The 22236-nt window shown below is 42.6% G+C and overlaps 1 protein-coding gene across 1 annotated transcript in view; it reads right to left on the reverse strand.

The window, feature by feature from the left end:
- PREP (prolyl endopeptidase) overlaps window positions 1-22236 on the reverse strand; it is a 206686-nt gene that overhangs the window by 164633 nt on the left and 19817 nt on the right. The gene's annotated exons all lie outside the window — the stretch shown is intronic.

A 22236-nucleotide genomic window follows, 5' to 3' on the forward strand; every position in this document is an offset into this window, starting at 1 on the left:
TCTGAAAACAGTGGCAGGACTCTCAGGAAGGCTAGGGTATAGCCAGATGAAAGGGTAAGAAACATTACTTTTTTTTTCTATCTTTAAGCTTAACACCATACAGTATTCCTAGAGCAAACAGAGACTCCTTCACTGCAGCTGTGGAGTCCAGCATAAAGGCAGTGGAGATGAGGTTGGCAGAGATAAGGAATTATTCCAGGGCAACATTGATCTGTTCCTTGGGACAAACAATAGGACAGTAGGGAGAAACGTAGAGCTCTGGGTGGCCCCTGTAGACAGGTTCCTGACATTAGCTGAAGCTATGTTCCAGATACAGACCCTCTGAACTGTGGTGTTTCTGTATTGAGGAAGAAAAGAATGCATCGCTCTTACTCTTGTTAGCGAAGTGTGGCAGATGATAGAATCACAGAAAATTAAGATTTGGAAGGAACCACAGAAGGACATCTAGTCCAACCTCCTGCTCAAAGCAGAACCACCCCAGCTATATCATCCCAGGAAAGGCTTTGTCTACCCAAGATATATATTTAAAAAAAAGGGGTCAGCTTACTTTAGAGAGAAAACACGTAAAAATAAATAAAAATAGAAGGCAAACTTGTAAGTGTCTGTTAGGTACTAAGTATATTAAATATTAAAACTCAAGAACTATTTTTAAGATATCAAATCTGGGCCTTTGCACCTTAAAAAAAGGTGAAGCAGCAGATTTTAAGGAGGATTGGCATTATTACTAACTGAGAGATTTCAAAGCTGGCCTTCAGTCAGACAGAAAAGGGGTGAGGATGACAAAAGGAGGAGTCTGTAGTAGATAAATCTAAGGATAAAAAGATTTTCCCAAGCACTTTAGAATATTAATGATGAGGCCTCAACAATTCTGGAGAGCATTTTATATAATGATTGTGTAATAAAACCTGTAGAAAAAGGAGTCAAAAAGAACACGAAGTGTGTGTTCAATGTCAGTGAGAAGGCTAATTTCCTATTCATACTTATTCAGATAGTTAGCAGACTGTGAAGTCTTCACATTATATGCATTCAACCTAACACTGAAAATTAATAGTACAGCTGCAAATCCTGGTCTGAGACAGTTATCTGCAGTATCATAATAAAGGAATTGTGACTCTACCCAACTAAACTCCTAGATGTTCCCTTCATCTAGAAGCCTTCATAGAATCCTACTATCAGAAACTGGGGAAATAGTCACATAACTGGTTCTCACCCTTTTGGGACTCAAGACATACTTGCTAGGAATCAAAGCACTTTTAGGAAAATGCCAGCTCTTTGTTTTTATTTGCTTTTACACTTTAGAAAAAGATAGAGAAATTATTCTGTTTCAAAAAATTCAGAAAGAGCACCATAGGTCAGAATGTTTTTAAAACTATGGATTCCTATTTGAAATCTCCAAGTTTATCATGTGAATCATGTTTGCACACCTAACTGTGCTAACACTGTGTGACTTTCAAGGGTACACCATGGCACCCTTGAAAGTACATCAAAGAACCCCAGGGTCCTATCACACCCTACCTGAAAATCAGTCACATTTTGCTCTACTGTCAATTTTGCTTGAATTTTTAAATGCTTCTAGATCACCATAAAGATTCTGTTTGTCTGGAAATGGTAGGGGGCAGAGGGGAGACGGAGACAGAGACAGAGAACTGTGTCAGGCAGCACCTTAGAGGCTAACTCATTCAGAGAAGCATAAACTTTCATAGGTGACAACCTACAGATGCTATGACACGGTAAGTTTTCACCTACAAAAGCTTATGCCTCTCTAAACAAGTTAGTCTCTAAGGGTGTATGTACACAAGCGCGGAGGCTGCTCTGATGCGGTGTAATTAATCGAGTCTGCTGGAGCGTGGCATTTACCGTGTTCCAGCATCCTCCCACGTCTCATGTATCAGCGTCCCCATGCTTCAAAATGCAGGCAGAGACACATGAACTAGAGCTCATAAAATGAGCTTTCATTCAAGTGCCCCCACTGCTGTTTTGAAACATGTGGATGCTGATGAGCAAAATGCTGTGGTGCTTTAATCAGAGTGGCTTTTGAAGCTGCAATAATTAAAGTGCTACCCTCCCACCCCGAAAGCATGTGTAAAAGTGCCCTAAGGTGCAGCCCTGCCCGTCTTCTCTGGCAAAAAACAGTGGAAAGCAGCAACCAGGATTCAGGTACAGTACTTGCCAAATAACTTCATTATGACCTACAAGTTCACGATTTCTCAGATGACTGCATGATTGATGCATGCCAACTGATATGAACAAAATCTATTTCCTCTCCCGCCACATAAATATTTACTACATTAAAACAAATGCTTACTGATATAACAGTTAATGTTCTAAGATAAAAAACAAATGAAACTCAGTTTAATCTCTCCTTTCCACAGTCATTTTATAATAGTCAAGTTTGCATGAATACATTATGTTTAATATACAGTGCCAGTTGATACTGTAATAAATTGACTTGACAGACCCTCATTGAACATAATTACCCAACAAGAACCATAGCAAATCAATTAAATTGTAACAGAACTCAAACATAATTTGATGACACTCCAAAAGTGTCAACAACAAAAAAGCAGCCATTTCTGGTATTCTGCCCTTGGATAAAAAGTACCCATTTGTATTTGTATTTCAGTCAACTGCTACAAGAATTGTTCAAACCAATTCTTACTTCAGAGACTCCACATAACAGGTTAGAGTCTCTACTAGTCTGGGCTAACCTTAAATATACCCTATGACTGTGCTTATCTTGGAAAATTATATATTATAAATGCGAGTACTTCCACAACATGGGCCACAATTCTGTTATCACTTCTATGTCAGCATGTACTTAAACCTACTGTAAAATCCCACTCAAATTGACAGGTCCCAACAGAAGTTAGGGAGTGCAAACACAGAGATCTATTTGCAGATTAAGAGTCCTTTTTGCCTAAAAATTAATCTATTAAATCCATATTTACATTACTAAATATGAGTGCAAGAATTCTCCAAGATGCTGAATGAAATCTGATATCAAGTAGAGTGTCACAGGGATCAGTCCTGGGGCCAGTCTTCATCATACAATATCTTCATCAACAACCAGGAAGATGCCATAGAGTGCACCCTCAGCAAGTTTGCAGCTGACACCAAACTGGGGGAGTAGTAGATACAGTAGAGGCTAAGATTCAGAGAGACCTAGACAAATTGGAGGACTGGACCAAAAGAAATCTCATGAGGTTCAATACGGACAAGTTCAAAGTCCTGCACTTAGGATGGAACAGGGCTCATGCACTGGTACAAGCCAGGTACTGACTGGCTAAGCAGCAGCTCTGCAGAAAAGGAACTGGGGGTTACAGCTGACAAGCTGAAAATGAGCCAACTGTGTGCCCTTGTTGCAAAGAATGCTAATGGCATACTGGGCTGCATTAGTAGGAACATTGCCAGTGGATTGATGGAAGTGATTATTCCCCCTTATTTGGCACTGGTGAGGCCACACCTGGAGTACTGTGTCCCCACTACAGAAAGGATGCAGCAAGTTGGAGAGAATTCAATGGAGAGCAACAAAAATTGGTTATGCGGCTGTGGTATATGACTTCTGAGAAGAGGCTGAAGGAACTGGGTTTATTTAGTCTAGAGAAGAAAAGATTGAAGGGGGATTCAACAACAACCTTCAGCTGCCTGAAGGGTGGTTACAAAGAGGATAGAGCTAGACTGTTCTCAGTGGTGGCAGATGACAGAACAAGGAGCAATGGTCTCAAGTTGCAGCAAGGGAAGGTTAGGTTAGATGTTAGGAAGAACTCTCTCATGAGGAGGGTAGTAGAGCACTGGGACAGGTTTACTCAGAGAAGTTGTGGACTCTCCATTCTTGGAGGTTTTTAAACCCTGGCTAGACAAAGCCTTGGCTGTGATGATAGCTGGGGCTGATCTCACTTTGAGCAGGGGGTTGGACTAGATGACTTCCTGAGGTCCCTTCCAACCCTAATTTTCTATAAGTCTATCATTCTAAGATCAGGCCCAACCTTACATTTTCTGTGGATTAAGTACAGAAATGAATACCGTATGCACACTGACTAGGGGTTATACACGCAAAATGTGTGTCAAACTAATTTAGGATATAGGCAAATGTGACCATTGAATTAATATATAATTATACCAATGTAAACTAACCCAACTGTAACATAATGCTACAGGAGAAGACATGAAAGTGTAGCAATACTATTGTAACTTTAATCCTGTTTCAATTAAGGTTGAAGTTACAGAAATTTAGCATGACTAGAAGAGTACACAGAGGTAAGAGTTACATTGTAGTAGTTGATGCACACTTTCAAGTGGCAGCTCTCCATTCACCTTTAAAGTGGTTAAAAGGCGTGTTTGTTAATACCCTTATAGCATGGCTTTTCAGTGCGAAACCTTTTTCAGAGACGTTCCACTCTAAGTTACATACAACAGTCTCATCTTCCACATACATCAGTGGCAGGATTTAAACCTCCTTGACCTCCAGACCCCTAGCTTAAGCCTTTACTAGAGCAATTGCAGTTTCCAGTGTGAAGCACTACCAGGTTTTATCTTTTGGGCGCTACATTCAAAGATTCAGCTTCCAGCTGTAACAGGAAAGCCTAATCTTGTTACCTCCAGAAGGATGAGGAGCAAGAAAATGGAGCAGGGGCCCCTTTAAGGCTCAGACTTTTGTAACCCAGAGGGGAAAAACTTCAGATTAGCCAGCAGCAACAAAAGTACAGAAACAGGAGCCATAAGGCTATAGGAGAATGTTTTAGAGCAAGCTGCACTGCTATGGGCAGCAGACAACACCTTGGCAAAGCAGCTAGTTGAAGCCTATAGAGCAGTGATGTTCAACCATTTTAGATTCGAGGCACACCTAGATGGTCTCAAGGCACCCCTTGGAAAATACTAGACTCTAGTTTTCACTCTTTTTTCTATTTGAAATTTCTAAGCTTATCTTGTGAATCATCTCTGCACATCTAACAGTGCTACCATTGTGTTGCATGCAGTCCATGACATCCTGATTGAGAATCACTGCTGTAGGCTGCATGGTTGATTCATGAGGGTCTTGTTTTGGTATATGCCCGTAGCAGGTTTACCCCCAGGAGCAGCCATAATGCCTTCTGGTGGCCACATAGCTCCTGCTCTGCTCTGGCTTCAGAATACCCTCCCTTCACTTTTTCCTGCCCTGACTTGATGTAATAGGTTGATTTATTTAAAAGGAGGCTGCCCAAGTGTCCTAGAAGGAGGAAAAAAGTCAATTTAGCCAAATGACTAAAGCTTTTGTAAATGTTTGTCTACATAGAGAGTGAAAGAAGTAAAAACTCAAAGTTTTATCTTTCTTAATTAATGAGCAGTTTTTAAAGTATTCCAAAATCATTGATCTAGACATGCTCTTCCCAAGCATAAGCAGCAGGATAATGGCAAATGTAAAAGTGCTTGCCTGAAAATTTAACAAGTAGGCAATGGAAGCTGGCAGCCTGGTCTGAGGCAGGAATCATTTTCTCAGTACTGATTGAGAGAGGACAGATATGATGGAAATAGGTTGTGAAAAGCTTTGAAACAGTCAAGTCAGGCTCTATACAGACACAGAAATCAAAATTAAGGATAGCTGCACAGAAAAAACATGAAGCACAACACTTAGTTCAAAGTAACTAGTTATTGTTATATGCTGTTACAATTAATTTTCATATTTTAAAACATATTTAGTTTCTTTATACCGCAGGATCAGCGAAGGTAGTGGAGGCATCTAAAAAAGTACAAGAGAAGACTGGTATGGTATTGGCATGTTCAAAGGAATCTGGAAGAATACGTGGGAAAAGAAGTTACCAGAAGGGCACTACCAGAGAGGAGGGGCAGAGGAAGACTGAAGATGACTACTTTACCTCAGTCTTTCACCATACCAAGGGGAAAATCACGCCAGGTAGAGTACAGGATGAGCGCAGTAGGAATAAATCGCTTTCCTACTATTGCCGTAGAATTGGTATATGACCAATTAAAAAAATTAGACACATACAAGTCAGCGGGACTGAATGATCTTCATCTGAGAGTGCTGAAGGAGCTGGTCGAAGTCATTGCGGAATCCCTGGCGAAACTATTCTACAACTCGTGGTACTCTGGAGAAGTCCCTGAGGACTGGGAGAGGGCCAGTGTTGTGCCCATCCACAACAAGGGCAGGAGGGAGGACTATAGGCCAATTACCCTAACTTACATCCTAAGGAAAATCCTAGAAAAGTTCATCAAGGAGTCTATCTGTGATAAGCTTGCAGAAGGTAAGATTCTGAATGACAGCCAGCATGGCTTCATCACGGGCAGGTCTTGCCTTACCAACCTCATCTTCTATGACCAGGTAAGTTGCCACCTGGACATGAGACATCAGGTTGACATTGTATACCCTGACTTCCAAAAGGCCTTTGATCTAGTATCCCACAATATCCTCATGAGAAAATTGGAGGATTGTGGGCTTAACTCCAAGACAGTCAGGTGGGTGAGAAGCTGGCTACAAGATAGAACCCAGAGTCTTGTAGCACATGGATCTGTGTCATCCTGGTGAGAAGTGGGCAGCAGTATCCCGCACAGGTTGGTGCTCGGTCCAGTACTTTTCAACATCTTCATTAACGATTTGGATGTGGAGGTGAAGAGCTCACTGGCCAAGTTTGCAGATGGCACAAAGTTATGGGGAAGCATGGTCACGCTTGAAGATAAGCTACAGATACAGGCGGATCTAGACATGCTAGCAAGTTGAGTAGACTGGAACCTGATGAAGTTCAGCATTGAGAAATGTAAAGCCTCAGGACGAGCAACCTCCAACACACCTATAGGCTTGGCAGCATCAAACTGACTAGCACCATGAATTAAAGGGATCTGGGGGTAATAATAGACCACAGTATGAATATAGGCCAGCAGTGTGATGCTGTAGCCAGTAGGGAAAATAATACTCTGGCATGCATCAATCGATGCATCTCCAGCAAAGCCAAAGAGGTGATTCTTCCGCTCTACTCAGCACTGGTGAGACCACAGCTGGAGTACTGTGTCCAGTTTTGGGCACCACACTTTCACAAGGACATGGACAAGCTTCAGAGAGACCAAAGAAAAGTCACCCATATGATCAGTCTTACATGGCAAGCTATATGAGGAAAGGCTGAGGGATCTGGAATTCTTCAGCCTGAGAAAAAGAAGGCTGAGGGGACCAGGTAGCAGCTTACCGCTACACTAGGGGAGTACATCAAGGGCTCAGTGAACAACTGTTCACCAGGGCACCCGAGGGGAAAACCAGGAGTGATGGCCACAAACTCCTAGAAGATCAATTCAGGCTCAACATTAGGAAAAACTTCTTCACAGTCAGGGTGTCCAGACTGTGGAATAAGCTCCCTCCAGAGGTGGTACAATCACCTACCCTAGAAATCTTCAAAAGGAGACTAGACAGTCACTTTGCTGGGGTTACCTGACCCTCAGTTATCTTTCCTGCTTGGTGCAGGGGGCTGGACCTGCTGATCTTCTGAGGTCACTTCTGGCCTTACAATCTATGAATATAAGATGAGATGGAGAAATATAGTAGAGAGGGATATGAGAGAGAAGGAGTTGGAAGAAGATAACTTCTGACCAAAGCTAGTGGAGAGCCAAGTTCTGCAACAGCGGCATTGTTTAGACAGGACAAGTGAGGTAAGAAGTTTCTACAGCAGTTTACCCAATAATCTATCTTTTCACAGAATAATAAACCAATAATGGTCATAACTACTGTATACTTAAGCTATGCTTGTTTAACTCAGTATTAGGGCACTTCCTGTTTCCCTCTCCCCTCAACCTGCCAATCATGGACAGAATTGTCCATTCCAGATTTTTTTTTGATGCCACAAGTCAATGTTTGCCAGTAGCTTATTTTATATATAAAAAAAGAAAAACCACCCTCGAACTTGTCTGTAACAACTTTGTTGCAAAGGCAATTTACTACCTCCGATGACAGCAACTTTGAGCACATCTAATGAGTTTTTCCTTCAGCATTCCCAGCTGGACTAGTGACGAGTTGATAGCAATTTATATTTAATTTGAGGCAGGAATTCCCAAAGCATATTGCTGGTGGGATGCCAATTAGGTTTGCCTTCATTACTATAACTTTTCTATATCAGTGAGTTCCATAACCCAAAGGAATTTGACAGAAACAGGACAAGACGTTGTTGGCTGAAACATATTAAAATGTTAAATATTATACTGGAGATCTGTAAATCAGAGTGCCACTGGCTTGTTTTGTAGGCAGGTCCTGAAAAAGAAGAATAGTAATCCCTCCCTACAACCTGCTGACATTTAAGTAGCTTTCAGATAACTATTTGTTGTTAAAGAACTCAACTGCCAACACTTACTTCTCACCATTTTAATTCTGCCCTGCACCCCCAATGACTTGGACTCATATATTCATGGATTAGATTGTTAGGGGCTGGAGGGGACCTTGTAGATCATCGGGTCCAGTTCCCCTGCACTAGGCAGGAAAGACAACTGGAGTCAAGTGACCCCAGTGAGGTGACTGTCCAGTCTCATTTTGAAGATTTCCAGAGTAGATGACTGCACCACCACTGGAGGGAGTTTATTCCACAGTCTGGACACCCTGACTGCAAAGGAGTTTTTCTAGGAACTGAGCCTGACTCAGCCTTCCAGGAATTTGTATCCATTACTCCTGGTCTTCCCCAGGGATGCCCTGGTGAACAACTGTTGACCAAGTTCTTGATGTACTTCCCTGATGTAGCAGTAAGCCGCTACCAAGTCCCGCCTCAGCCTTCTCTTCTGTAGGCTGAAGCGGCCTAAGTCCTTCAGCCTCTCCTAGTATGGCTTTTTTTTTTCATCCCCGCTTCTTTTTGAGTCCCTGATTATATGGGTGGCTCTTCTCTGGACCCTCTCAAGTTTTTCCACATCCTTGTTGAAGTGCAGCGCCCAGAATTGGATGCAGTACTCCAGCTGTGGTCTCACCAGTGTGGAGTACAGTGAGAGTATCACTTCCTTAGTTTTGCATGAGATGCAACGGCTAATGCATGCCAGTATGTTGTTTGCCCTGCTGGCCACAGCATCGCACTGCCGGCTCATGTTCACGCGATGGTCGATCACTACCCCTAGGTCCCTTTCGGCCATGGTGCAAGTCAAATTGCCACCACCAAGCCCGTAGGTAAGTTGGGGATTGTTTGCCCCCAGATGGAGCACCTTACACTTCAGAGTGTTCAACGTCATCTGGTTCTGGTCCGCCCATGTCTTCAGCCTGTCCAGGTCTGCCTGCATCTGCGACTTATCTTCTGGCATGGCCACGCTCCCCCACAACTTGGTGTCGTCTGCAAACTTGGCCAGTGAGCTTTTCACTCCCACATCCAAATCATTGATAAAGATGCTGAAAAGTGAGTCATACAATGCAACATGGATACAGGCTGAAAGAATGACTGCAGTTTAAGGGGAGGGAGGAAGAGAGACACAAGATGGTAAACTGGAGACACATTTTCCAAACCTCCCATGTTCATCAAAATGGAAACTAAAAAACTTAATTCATAGAAGCTGCTACATCGAGGCTGCCATTCAATGCAAACCTCTTACAGTAAAACAGTTACTGATGTTCAAACCAGTAATAGACCCACTGGTGAGAATGAAGGGGGAAGATCATTTCAAACACTTTCAACAGGATTTTAAAATCATGAATCCTATTCAAAATTCAAAAGAAGCATGAATACTGTGGTCTTTCTTTGGGATTTGAGATCCTAAACCCTTAAAATGCTTTTGAAAACATCCCCTTTAATAACAACCATATTTACTAACCGACAACCAGGAACTACACAAATCTAGTAACACCTGTGAAGCAGATTTTGTCAAAGGGAAGTTGGATAGAAGCAACATTTTATCCAGGAGGTGATGCTGGCATGCAAATGATAAAGTCTTGAGGAATTAAAGAGATTTTAGCTGTTGATGTCACTGAGGTTGGTATGTCAGCTCCTCTTTTCAGTTCCCATGGTTTGGTAACATTACAGGATCCCTTCCCTGATGCAAGATATCCAATGCAATCTTGCCCCTGGCTGCTGTTACCACAGTTATTCAGGCTTGTGTCACCTACACCTGATACTATTGTAGTGGCTCTACTTGAAGCTACTGCATTTGTACACATGCTCGCACTGCACGGATGCTTTTAAAAGCACTCAGTGCTGCAGCACATACAGCTGTATAAGCAGCAAAATGCACATCATTACTGAAAAAATGACAGTGGTGCACTTTTGAACTGAAACACATTTGCTGCCATTTTCTTCACGTTGATGCGCATTTCACTGCTCATACAACTGCACACGATACAGCACAGTGCACGTCAGCTCACTGGATTTCTGGCACATAGTGGGATGAAAAGGTACGTGTGTAAATGCCTGTAGTAGACTATAAGATGCTTCAGATAGCTAGCAGGAAGGAATGGTTTTCTCCCCCCTAGTTGCTTGCCAAAACAAGTCAATACGAGCACATAGAAGTATGCTGAGTACTGCATTGGCTTTCCATCCATTTCTGCATGGCTTCCAAGACATCTGTGGCTATTTACAGAGTTCTGTATTGCACGAGAATCTCCTACTGTACTTCCTCAACTGTCCCTCATCCTAAAACTCATGAAGGGAGTTACCAGCTGGCCAAGATCTTATGCCTTCACTGTGAAATGCCTGAGAACAGACAGCAGGATATTCTTGATGAAAAGCCAGGTTGTAGGATTCCCTTCCACTTTGCTGAAGTCCAGTCACAAGACTGAGAGTGTAAAAGGATCCACTTTTGCCAACACTGCCATGCAGGCACACTGCAATTCAAAGTATCGTATTTTCACGCATATACCCCGCCCACCCCATGTATAACCCGCACATATACCCCCACCCATGTATAACCTGCGGAAAATTGTATTTACTGCAATTCAAAGTATCGTATTTTCACGCATATACCCCGCCCACCCCATGTATAACCCGCACATATACCCCCACCCATGTATAACCTGCGGAAAATTGTATTTTTGTAAATAAGTCCGTGTATACGCCACACCCATTTATTCCCTGCGGCGGCGTATACACAGGGACGTGTAAACGAAACTGATTAAGATGCAGTGAGAGACGCACCTAAGACCCTCACCAGATAAGGGTGACAAGACTGAATCAACTGCCCTAGGTCTCATTTACATGGGAGATGGAAAACAGAAAGCCTGAAGCAGAGACTGCAGTGAATTCTGGGACCAGAGAAGCAGGAGAGCGCTGCATGATGGGGAATCTGTGCTTCCAATGTTAATCAACCCATGTTCACACACACCCACCTCAGCATTTATCAGACCAGTTCTAATCTGGATTTACTAAGGACTTTTCCCCCCCAGACACACACACACAGCTCTAAGTTTAATAGGCATCTCGGGCCGTACATTCCCCGGTCCCACTATGGGAGGCCTATTTAAACTTGATGGACTAAAACTCGGTTGCCGGGTTAGGGAATGCTGAGGCAAGAGACCGAGTCAGAGGGGGTATGGGCAACATTTGAACAATGGTTAAGGGTTCATCACAGCATCCAGCCTGCTGGAGCCCTAATCCCAGGTGTTGTCATACTTTTCCCGAGACGACTGGTGGGAGTCCTCTCCACAAAAGGTTATGAGCACCCCAATAATTGCTTTAAGTCTGTTAAAAGACTATAGTAAGATCTGGAAAAGTCATGCTAAGCTGAGGCTTGTGCACAACAAGTAAAAATCCAAAATCCTGATGCTGCAAGCTATCTATTGTTCCTGAAGAAACCATGAGATATCCCATCAGTATATCTGCCACCCATAGGAATTTCAAGCTGGCTCCCAAGTATTTGGGTTACTCCCTAATCTTAAGTGTTTCCTGATTATCAATCAGTTTCCTGAGATGGTCCAAACCAGATAACCCCTTGTCAATAGAAAAGACAATGATTTACACTACTGAGGGTGCTACGGAGCAGCTGAACTGAGGGTATAAAAATCTGTAAGTGTGTGTGCTGCAAGAGGAAGAACAGGAAGAGGAAAAGGAAGGAAAAGAAGTAGAAGCAGGAGGAAAGAAGGAGAAGAAGAAAACCCCTGTGCTGACACCATCCCCTGTCGTTCTTGGGACGCTGGAAGAACAGATCATCTCTCCCTTCAAGGACTGTGCTACAGACTGTGCCTGTCAGCTTTGCAGCCTGAGTACCGTGGACTAGGTGAGATCCCAGCGTTCTCTGTCTTCTTTCTAGGCATAAACTTCTGAACCTGAACTGTATCAGTTAAGCTTGAGCTAAGTTTCCCCAAATACTTAGTGAAACCAGGGTAGTATTGTCATTGTTGGTGTTTGTTTTTCTTTTGCATGTCTATTACTACTAGTACTATTATATATTTCATATGCTTAGCAATAAATAACTTTTATAGTCAAACTGGTAGTAATTGGGTATATTTTTCCTTCTCTGCTTCTCTTTCCTCCCGTGCTCTGCAGCAACGCTTCTTTTACCTATGCTAAAGATCCCTGTGAAGCCCAAATTATTGTGGGGTCTGCTCATCAAGAGGCCAAAGATTGGGACGTGCTGAGTTTGAAACACATAAGGGGATCAGCTTGTACAGGCTGATTGACCCAGTTTGACTCAGACGTGCCCTTATGAACTGAATGCTGGCCCATGAGGGTGTCAGCTGGACACCCAGCCGGATTCAGAGGGATTCTGTTTACCTGTGTGCTTGTGTCTGACTGCATTTTATTGTTGCTCTTATGAACTGATTCTTGGCATATGAGGGTGTCAGCCTGTCCATGCTGATCAGCCCGGCCAGGTCAGGCGTGTCACGTTAATTTGTGTGTGTTTGTGTGTATGACTGATTTGGTGACTGGAGGAACCCAGTCCCATTGAGATTGAGTCCTGCAAGATAGCTCCACTGGGGGTGAGGGCTTGCAGAAGGGAGAAATACAGCTCCGTATAGTAACACAAGCAGCACATTGACAGAATCACCAAGACCCTAGAAACTATCCCTAATAAATGAGCACACTCCAAAGTAATGGGCAGATTTGGTAACAAAATGTCCAGAGGAGGGCCCCGGCCCCCGCGACAGCAGCAGCACAGCCCAGCGCAGCCTGCCCTGGCCCCCATGGCAGTGGCAGCACAGCCCGGTCTGCCTGGGCCCAGCGGGGAGGCGGCGCGGTGCAGCCCAGCCCGCCCTGGCCCCGGTCCCCTGCAGCGGCGGGGCCAGCCCCCACGGCAGGGAGGCGGCGCAGCCCATGCCAGCCCTGGCCCCCGCGGGAAAAAAAAAGTCTGCCGATAGCCCGCACCCCCATGTAGCCCACACCCATCCATTTTTTTTGTAAAATCGTGTATACCCCACGGGATATATGCACGAAAATACGGTAATTAGCTTCCTTAATTTTAGAGCGACTGTTACATGTCTAAAACATGTTGTTTTGAATAGATAAAAGCACATGTTCTCAAACTGCACCCAGAGCAGTCTGGGGCCAGTACAATCAGCTAATTGTCAACACCAGCCCCAGACAGCTCTACTCCTAGTCCAATCATAGTTTCACAGTTGGTAGGATCGGAAGGGACCTGAGCAGATCATCAAGTCCGTCCCCCTGCCATGGCAGGAAAAAGTACTGGGGTCAAATGACCCCAGCAAGGTGTTCGTCTAACCTCCTCTTAAAGACTGCCAGGGTAGGAGCCAGCACCACTTCGCTTGGAAGTTGGTTCCAGATCCTAGCTGCCCTGACAGTGAAGTAGCGCCTCCTGATATCTAGTCTGAATCTACCCCCTGCCAGCTTGTGACCGTTATTTCTAGTCACTCCTGGTAGTGCTTGGGGGAACAGGGATTCCCCCAATGCCTGCTGGTCCCCTCTGACTAGTTTGTAACAGGCCACTAGCACCCCCCTCAGCCTTCTCTTGTGGAGGCTGAACAGGTTCAGGTCCCTTAGCCTCTCCTCGCAGGGTCTGCCCTACTGCCCCCTGATCATGCGGGTGGCCCTCCTCTGGACCCTCTCGTTGCTGTCCACATCCCTCCTGAAGTGCGGCGCCCAGAACTGGATACAGTACTCCAACTGCGGCCTGACCAGTGCCGCATAGATGGGAAGGATCACCTCCTTGGGCCTGCCTGAGATGCATCTGTGGATGCATGACAAGGTATAGTTGGCCTTTCTGACCGCATCCCCACACTGTCAGCCCATGTCCATTTTGGCATGAATAATGATTCCAAGATCCTTTTCTGCCTCTGCACTGACAAGAAGGGAGTTCCCCAGCCTGTAGGTATGCTGCTGGTTCTTCCTCCCCAGGTGCAGTACTCTGCACTTGTCAGTGCTCTCATCTGCCCACCCCTGTAATATGTCTAGGTCCAATTGCAGCCCATTCCTCCCTTCTAGTGTGCTCGTGCTGAGCTTCAGGATTAGGCAACAAGGCATCCCTGGGGTCAGGGGACAGAGCTGCCCCCAACATGATCAGCAGGATCAGGCTGTCCCCAGCCTTGCTGTGGTGCGACTTAGATCTGTGGAATTGTATGCTTCATCCCAAACACAGGTGGCATGGCAGGACTTGTGATTTTTGGGATAGGACACACAATTCCTCAGATCCCAATCATGGCAGTATTTTAATGTTTACCAGAAGACTTTGACAGTGCTCAAGGTTTCATTAACACTAACGACAGTGCTCTTAAAAATAACTGGGTTGTCACTAGTGCAGCCTTAGATACTGGGATGCAATCTTACTTTCAAGTTCAGAGAGAAGTCTTTAATACTATATCAAACGTATTCTACTTCTATACAAAGCAACTAGCCTCTCTCTTCTTAACCTATTATAAGGCAGTAATCAGCTCCTGATTTATTTTGCTTAACGAGCTATGAAGAAAATATTTTAATGCAGTAAACTTCAGTGACTACAGAAGACATCTGTCTGAGGGTACACAAATTGACTTTTTCTATGACTCCAAACACTGTTAATGCTGTTGTAATTCACAAGCTGAAATCATTACACACACCTGATTATTTTACAGCCTGCTGCTCTTCCTCAAACCTTTCTATCCTTTGCATACCAAGCAGACAATAGTCATTATCACATAATACAATCCTAATGAAATAGAACAAATGTACCCAGGCAGTCAAGTGGAGCTAAGTGGTTTAGTTAGGAACTGGACTCAGTGTTCCCATAAAGCAAGTGAGAGACAGTTAGCCCTTCTGGAGTAGTAATAGCCAGCAGCCACATGCACAGTATTTAATTCCTAGGAGCACAAAAGCCATGGTGATGTCAACAGCAAAAAGTAAGCTATATTCCAGCATGACTAGCAAAAGATAGTTCAGAGATGGCCCATTATATCTGCTGACAGTTCAATGCAAAGCTGCTGTGTCTGTTAAAATGGCATTAGCAGTATTAGCATTACATACTATGCTATGGAACACTTTAAGAACGCTCCGAGTGACACTTTACAGTGGTGCTCTGATACATTCCTGCAGTGAAGGCTTCTTTAATACATTTTTCAGCCAATTAATTAACAATTAAATATAGTAGTTACTCCCTAATAACCATCTCCATGTGGAATGAGTATTTTACCAAACAGCTACTGTACTTTAAGATTTGTGGTCCAGTTTTATATTTAATACATTCTGTAACTAATCTTTAGGGTGGCAGTTGACAATAGTCATCGGACCAGACTGCTAACTTTCTTGATGGTCTGCTTATGGCCTCTGTTGTTATGGCAGAACTCGAAAAGGAACACATTAGGATGAGCTCTCACCTCTTCCTCTTCCCCATTCGAGGCAAATACAAGAGCTAGATACAGCCTGTATCCCAGGCGGTAACAAACCAAGGTCTCAACCTTGCAAACACTCAAGAACAGGTTTGACTTTAAGCCCAAGAGTAATCTCACTTCAGTTTAAGTATTTGCATGTACATGTGCTTTTTGAGTTATGCCCCAAGAGGTTTAGAGAGAGAGAGTCTGGAAAAGGACAGAAACACACACATACTCAAACGCATTAAAAAAACAAAAGCTAGTGCAGAGTACAACTGGCAGCCTCCCAAGATTGCAGGGTATTAACAAGTGTATCTCTGTACTCACAAGTTGGCACTAGCTTCCTCTTTGCTTTTGATACATTGCAAGGTGCTTAAATGCTGAAGTCTGGTACCTAGCCAGACAAATTATTATTTCTTATTTTTATCTATTTGAAGCAGTTAAGATAGTCTGGGATTTTAACAGCAAGAAATACCCCCAGAATTTTAAGCAGAGCCTAGTCAGGATAACTGTAGTAAAAAAAGAGTTTCTTTACCTACTCCAATAAAAAATTTCAAATTCACCAGTTGTAATAACAAAAGGCAAAGGGTACTTTTACAGAAAATAAGTTTAGTGTGGACAAGGCCTAATTTGACAGCTCTAACATTAAAACATATTTCACTTTGCAGTTCAGAGCCCAAATATAATGCATTAAGAGAGCATACCAGAAACTAGGGTTGCAAGCCAGTCAATTGACTGGTCAAATATTGTTAATTATCAGTCAATTGACAGCATATTTTTGACCAGTCAAAGTTTATAGCAATTTTACAAAAAACATGTTTGAAAATTTTACTTTTTTGTCATTTTCTTGACAGAAATATTACTTTTATTGCTTTTGATACATTTCTTAATGGAAAAAAATGTACTTTTTCTGTGTATTATCTAGACTTGTTGTCAATTTTTTACAATTTTTGACCGATATTTGACCAGTCAATTGACCAAACTTTATTTGACCAGTCAAATATTGAACCCTATCATAAACATGTTTTTTGTTTCAATACTGGCAAATTTGGATAGGAAGGCTTATGTTTTGGTTTTATGGGTTTTTTTATTCTGTTAACTTTTCTAATAATAGAATGGTGGTTCTTTAAGGCTATCAACTAGGAAAGACTTTTACCTTATTATTTTATTTTGAAAATAAAACACTAGCTGCAGTAGAGATATATACTGTACCAGTTTGTAAAGAAAACAAGAATATGCTATACCATTGATTCTCAGGCAGGGTGCCACAGCACCTTGGGGTGCCTTGAAATCCTTTTAAGGGTGACACGGGGTGCCACACAATGTTAGTACTGGTAGGTTTACAAACACGATTCACAAGATAAACCCAGATATTTGAAATCGAAATCCATAGTTTTAGTCTCTCAGACTTCTTTGCCACAGAAAAATTGCTCTATTATCTTTCTGTAGTCAAAAAAAAGAGTGCAAACTTAGATGGCATTTTCCAAGGGGTCTATCCAGGGGTGTGTTGAATCTAAAAAAAGTTGAGAACCCTTGAGCTACACAAACACTTGTAATATGACAAGTGAGTTTTTCCTCTTTTCAGAAGATGCTTTGTGACAAAACGTTTAGAAATTTGTTACACACTGCCCTCTATTGGGAAGTTAGATGAATGATTCTCCTTCTACCCTCAATAGAGCTCTAAAGTCATAATGAAAATTAACTGAATTGTTTCTCTCAAACAATAAATATATGTGGGGAGCTGGAAGCATATTCATATTTCTTTACAAAGGACATTTTCAAACTTGGCAGATTATGTTCAAATCACACTGCATGAGTTGTGCTAGCTGTAGCACGGAATAATGAACAAGGAAGTGGAGTCTTATACTTCTGCAACTTAACAGTTAGAGGTTTTGCACAGTTTGAAAGTATAAAATGGAAAAGGAACCAGCTCTTTTCACTGTATTGGCCATGTCAAGCCAAATGCAATAAAAACATACTTTTGTTACTTCACTAATACTCTGTATATAAAACTCTGAATAAAATACAGTTCTATTTAATTAAATATGCAACTCTTAACTAGATATTCAGGGTTACATTGCAGGGGATGATAGCGCATTAAGAGAAAATCAGATCATTAGGAAGGACAAGGACACCAGTAAATATTTCATATGCTTACAGCATCTGTTTTTAAAGGTACTGTCTTTCTTGTTTCAATGAAACTTTGTCTCTTCTATTTTCAAGCATACTTTCAAATTTTGCCAGATAAGATTTGTATGGGGCCATACCAAAGACCTCGTATCAAAAAGAGATTCTAGTTTTATTTCCCTATAGTTTACAAAATGAGTAGCAGTTGAGAGAGAGGATCGGATCTACCAACCTAAAATTATTGTATTATAGCAATTAAAAGAGTTTTAGTAATTAAAATTAATAAGTAACATTTTTACTAACTACACAATTTGTAATAAGCTTATTCTTTCACTTAAGTGAGTTCATTGTTATTTTCTGAATTGAGACTTCAAACCTTTGTTTTGCTGGACAGTTGATACAGAGTACATACAAACATTTGGGAAGGTCAGGGGGAGGTTAGATCTCGTTAAAAACAGCTACCTGATCTAACTTAGTTTACCCACATGCAGACCTTACACTCAGATCCCTAGTTGGGTCAATCTAAGTGAGAACTGTACAGAAGTTCCAGGAAGGTTGAAGAGGTCTAAATTAATCAATCTAATTTAACCGTACCTTGGAGATGCACTGTTAGATTGGGTTCTGCTAGACGAGTCTAACTGAACTTCTGTACATGTTCCCAGCGCAGCCTTGGGGCCGGGAAAGCCTAGCAGGTGGCCCCACCCCCACAGCTGAGCTTTTCATACCCTGCTCCCAGTACCAGGTTATTTTTACCTCCCAGTCCTTCCCCCCATGCCCACATGGACACCCCCCTGCCACTTCCCTGAGCCAGCCAGTCCCACCCACTTCCCTGAGCCTTCTAAACCTCCAGTCTGCTCCCAGTGCTGGTTTTATCAGCATTTGCCACTGACGGGGGGCAACTGAAGTAAATCAGGGTGGGAAGATGGGGGGTGGGGGAATCGGTTTGCCAGGGGAGTTGTTTGTCTGGGGCTGTGAAGGATTGGGGGCTAAAAATAGCTCCTGGTCAGAGGAGGGGAAGAAAGCTCTTTCCAATCCCAACAGCCCCCCTACTGCAGAGCCACCAGCCTCACTGATTCCATCAAACCCCACTTGTAAAGCCACCAACCCCCCCATCTGCCTGCCCCTTCACCCACCCTGACTTACTTCAATTGGAGTGGGGGAAGTTTGGTGGCTGGGGGTGGGAGTGGGGGGCCCTGATCTCCCCAATCCCTCCCCAGTAGCCCCTTATCCCACCCACCCCACCCCTGACTTACCTTGACTTAGACTCCTGGCATCTATCTAATTACCAAGTTAGACAGGGCAGCCATTTTTTTTACTTGATCTAACCTCTCTGAACTTCTGGCTGTAATGTATGTATGAAGCCACAGACTAGCTACAGATTCAATTTTTTAAGTTAAACACCAGTTACCCTCCTTCCCTCCCAAATATAGGATTTTTTAAATTGATCTCTCCTAGAACTTAAAGAAACAATCATAAGACAGTACTCAAATGTAAGTTAAACAATAATTCAACATTAACCACAAGTCTTTCTACTCATTACCTTTTCTGCTTCTCTTCACAGCAAGCAGCAACCTCTTTCAATATGGTAGCTTCCCTATACTCTTAGTTTTCATACTGTACAAGTAAAGAAATTCTTGCTACAAAAAATGACAGAGAGTATGTTTGATCATTCAAACTATGGGCCGTATCTTCTTGTTATCACAAGTCAAAGATAAGTTTTCCAGTAAAAGAACCATATTTTTCATTAGTATGGAAGTGTGTCAAGTTCCCCTTTGTGATCATGAAACCAGTTCAGTCAGGTGCAGAGATGACAGGGATACAGTCCTCAAAGACAAATGGACCTCATGAAACAGGCCCTTTGCCTTTCAGCATGAAAACAGATGAACCTTCCTCACAGCATTCATATTCAGCTCTGCATTTCTAACATCAAGAGATACTTGCCTTGCCTCTCTTATTTCTTCCACTCTATTAGAGGAATTTCTCCCATCAACCTAGAGAAGGGAACAGTCACCAACTACTGTTCTGTAACCCATGGGTCAAACTTTTTGCTCTGGAGAACAAAACATTACCAGTCAACCCCAAGCTAGCATAAAAAGATACCTGTATTATGTCAGTCCCCAGTGCCCAAAAGGGAAATTAACTTTCAGGATATCATTTGTACTTTATATTTCATAAAACCAGGGAAACAACAATAATGTGCATCACCAGTATGAATCAGTGGGTACATTACTACAAGACATCTGTCACCAGAGAAAGGTGCCAGTTTATTTACAAAAATAGGAAAATAAGGATTGCAATTTCTAAATTTCATCCTTTTGATAATTTAACTCCATGAATCTTCTAGTTTTTATATTGTTTTGTTTTTGCTAGTGAATAGGTTTCAACAAAAAGTTAAATAAAATTCATAATATTTGGTTTAACAAATGCCTACCTCAATGAAGCATGGCTATACTACTACAGTTTACGTAAAGAAGGGACACATGGACAATTATGCAGGTTCACACAGGATAATGAACAAGACTTGTTTGGAGGAGACTGCAGGAAGAGAAAGGACAGTTTCATGACTAAGTCCATTGAATGCTGTACTGCAGAACTAAATTTGATAACTTCTTCTGGAAAAGTGGCTATGTTATACTAGGAATTGACTTAAACTGAAACATTCAAGGAGGGCTAAATCCCTAAAAGAACTCAGGCCTGCTTAACTTCAGAAGTGCAATCCTTAAAACCCCTGTTTGGTTACTTGCAAACAAACCACGGAGGAACCTAAAACCCTTGTTATAAAAGCTTATGTGCCTAAAATTATGCATCCAGGCATGCCCACAGCATTTACCCCATCACTCAACCAATTAATGTCTGCAAACTAGGCATTCTTTTGCCTCTGTAATCAGAGTTCATTCCAATTATGCATGCTGTAAGAACATCTACCAGATCACAGTCCAAAAATAAAGCCAGAAATATAGCTTGTGGTGCTACCACTATGCTTTTGCTGTGCTATTAGAGCACTAACCCAGAATATCAGAGACCTGTCTGACAGTATTTGAACCCAGAACTGAAAGCACCGAGGTTATTTGTGAACAGGAGTGCTCTCAACTGCTCCTACTGAAGCTGTTCCACTTTGTATGTAATCCTGCATTTACTCAAATACAAAATGAAGTTTTTCCTTCCAATTAGCAGGGGAAAAAAGCCCCTTGTGTTATAATCATATACAGGAAAACCTCATTAAAAACATTGTCTATCATTAAACTGCTGCCAAAAGCATCATGTGCTCAGCAATGGAAACCAACTATGAAGCTGATTAAATACAACAAAAACACTGAGTATGAAAGTAAAGCACATGGCCCACATTGGGAAAACATGGTAATGGAAACCAACCACAAAAATAGCTTAATGTAGCCCATCTGAATAAGATATATGATAGTTCCCATTAAGCACAATCTCCCTCACTGCTGACTCTTCAAATCATGGTGAGCCATGACATTGCATACAATTCACCCAGAATTCTTCTGTTACCCCCTCTTTCAACCTGTTGCATACAATTAGTGTGACTGCAACCTCCATGAGGTGAAGCCAGACCAGGTTGCCCTGCGCCTCATCTGCATATAAATTTCTGAAGCCCCCAGGACTTGTTACAAGAACACCAGGTTCCAGTCATGAATGCGGGCTGTTTAGCGCATGGATTCTTTGTGTGGAGGGATCTGGAGTACATACACGTACTGAGCTGTACTGAGCTGAGGGTCACTGTAATTTCCAACGTTGCTGACTTGGGTGGGGCCCAGGCCAATGTGCAACGTGGTAAATCATGAGGCTCTGGACTAATGTTACACATAGTTTGTACTGAGGTCCATTGAACTGTCTGAGGCTAACCTGCCACTGGCAGGCAGAAACAAATCAACCACCTCTTCTGGGACTGCCCATACACCAGAGAGTTGTGGAAGAATGTATGTGCACCCCTGGCAATGACAAGTTTCAGAATCCTGGCCAGAGAAGCAGTCTTGTATGGGCACTTGACCAAACAGCAAAGGCCCCTGACAGGCCACTATGACCAGGTAATTTTCTGCTTTAGGTATGCCCTGTGGTAAATCAGGAATCTGTTCACAAATAGGCACTTGGACCCCATAGTCAAGGACTGTATTAAAATGGGGCTAAGTGAAATGTGCTGGTACTATAGGAAGACTCAAGAGGACGACAGGAAAGAGATAGTGGACCTCATATGGTGGAGAGGGGACTGGAATAGACCTTTCAGAGGCAAGCCCTCCAAAGAGGACAATGAGGACAGCTGTGAGGACAGTGATGACAATGAGGGTGAATATGATGATGGCAAGTGAAAGCATAGGAATAGTGATGGGTGCACAGTGTGAACTTTGTAACAGGACTAAAATACTTTAACTGGTAAAGTGTGTTTTAGTCTGTCAAGTGAACAACAGTAGTCACTTGACGGGTTG

This window comes from Alligator sinensis, unplaced genomic scaffold (assembly GCF_000455745.1).
Source record: "Alligator sinensis unplaced genomic scaffold, ASM45574v1 scaffold313_1, whole genome shotgun sequence".
Lineage (NCBI taxonomy): Eukaryota > Metazoa > Chordata > Crocodylia > Alligatoridae > Alligator > Alligator sinensis.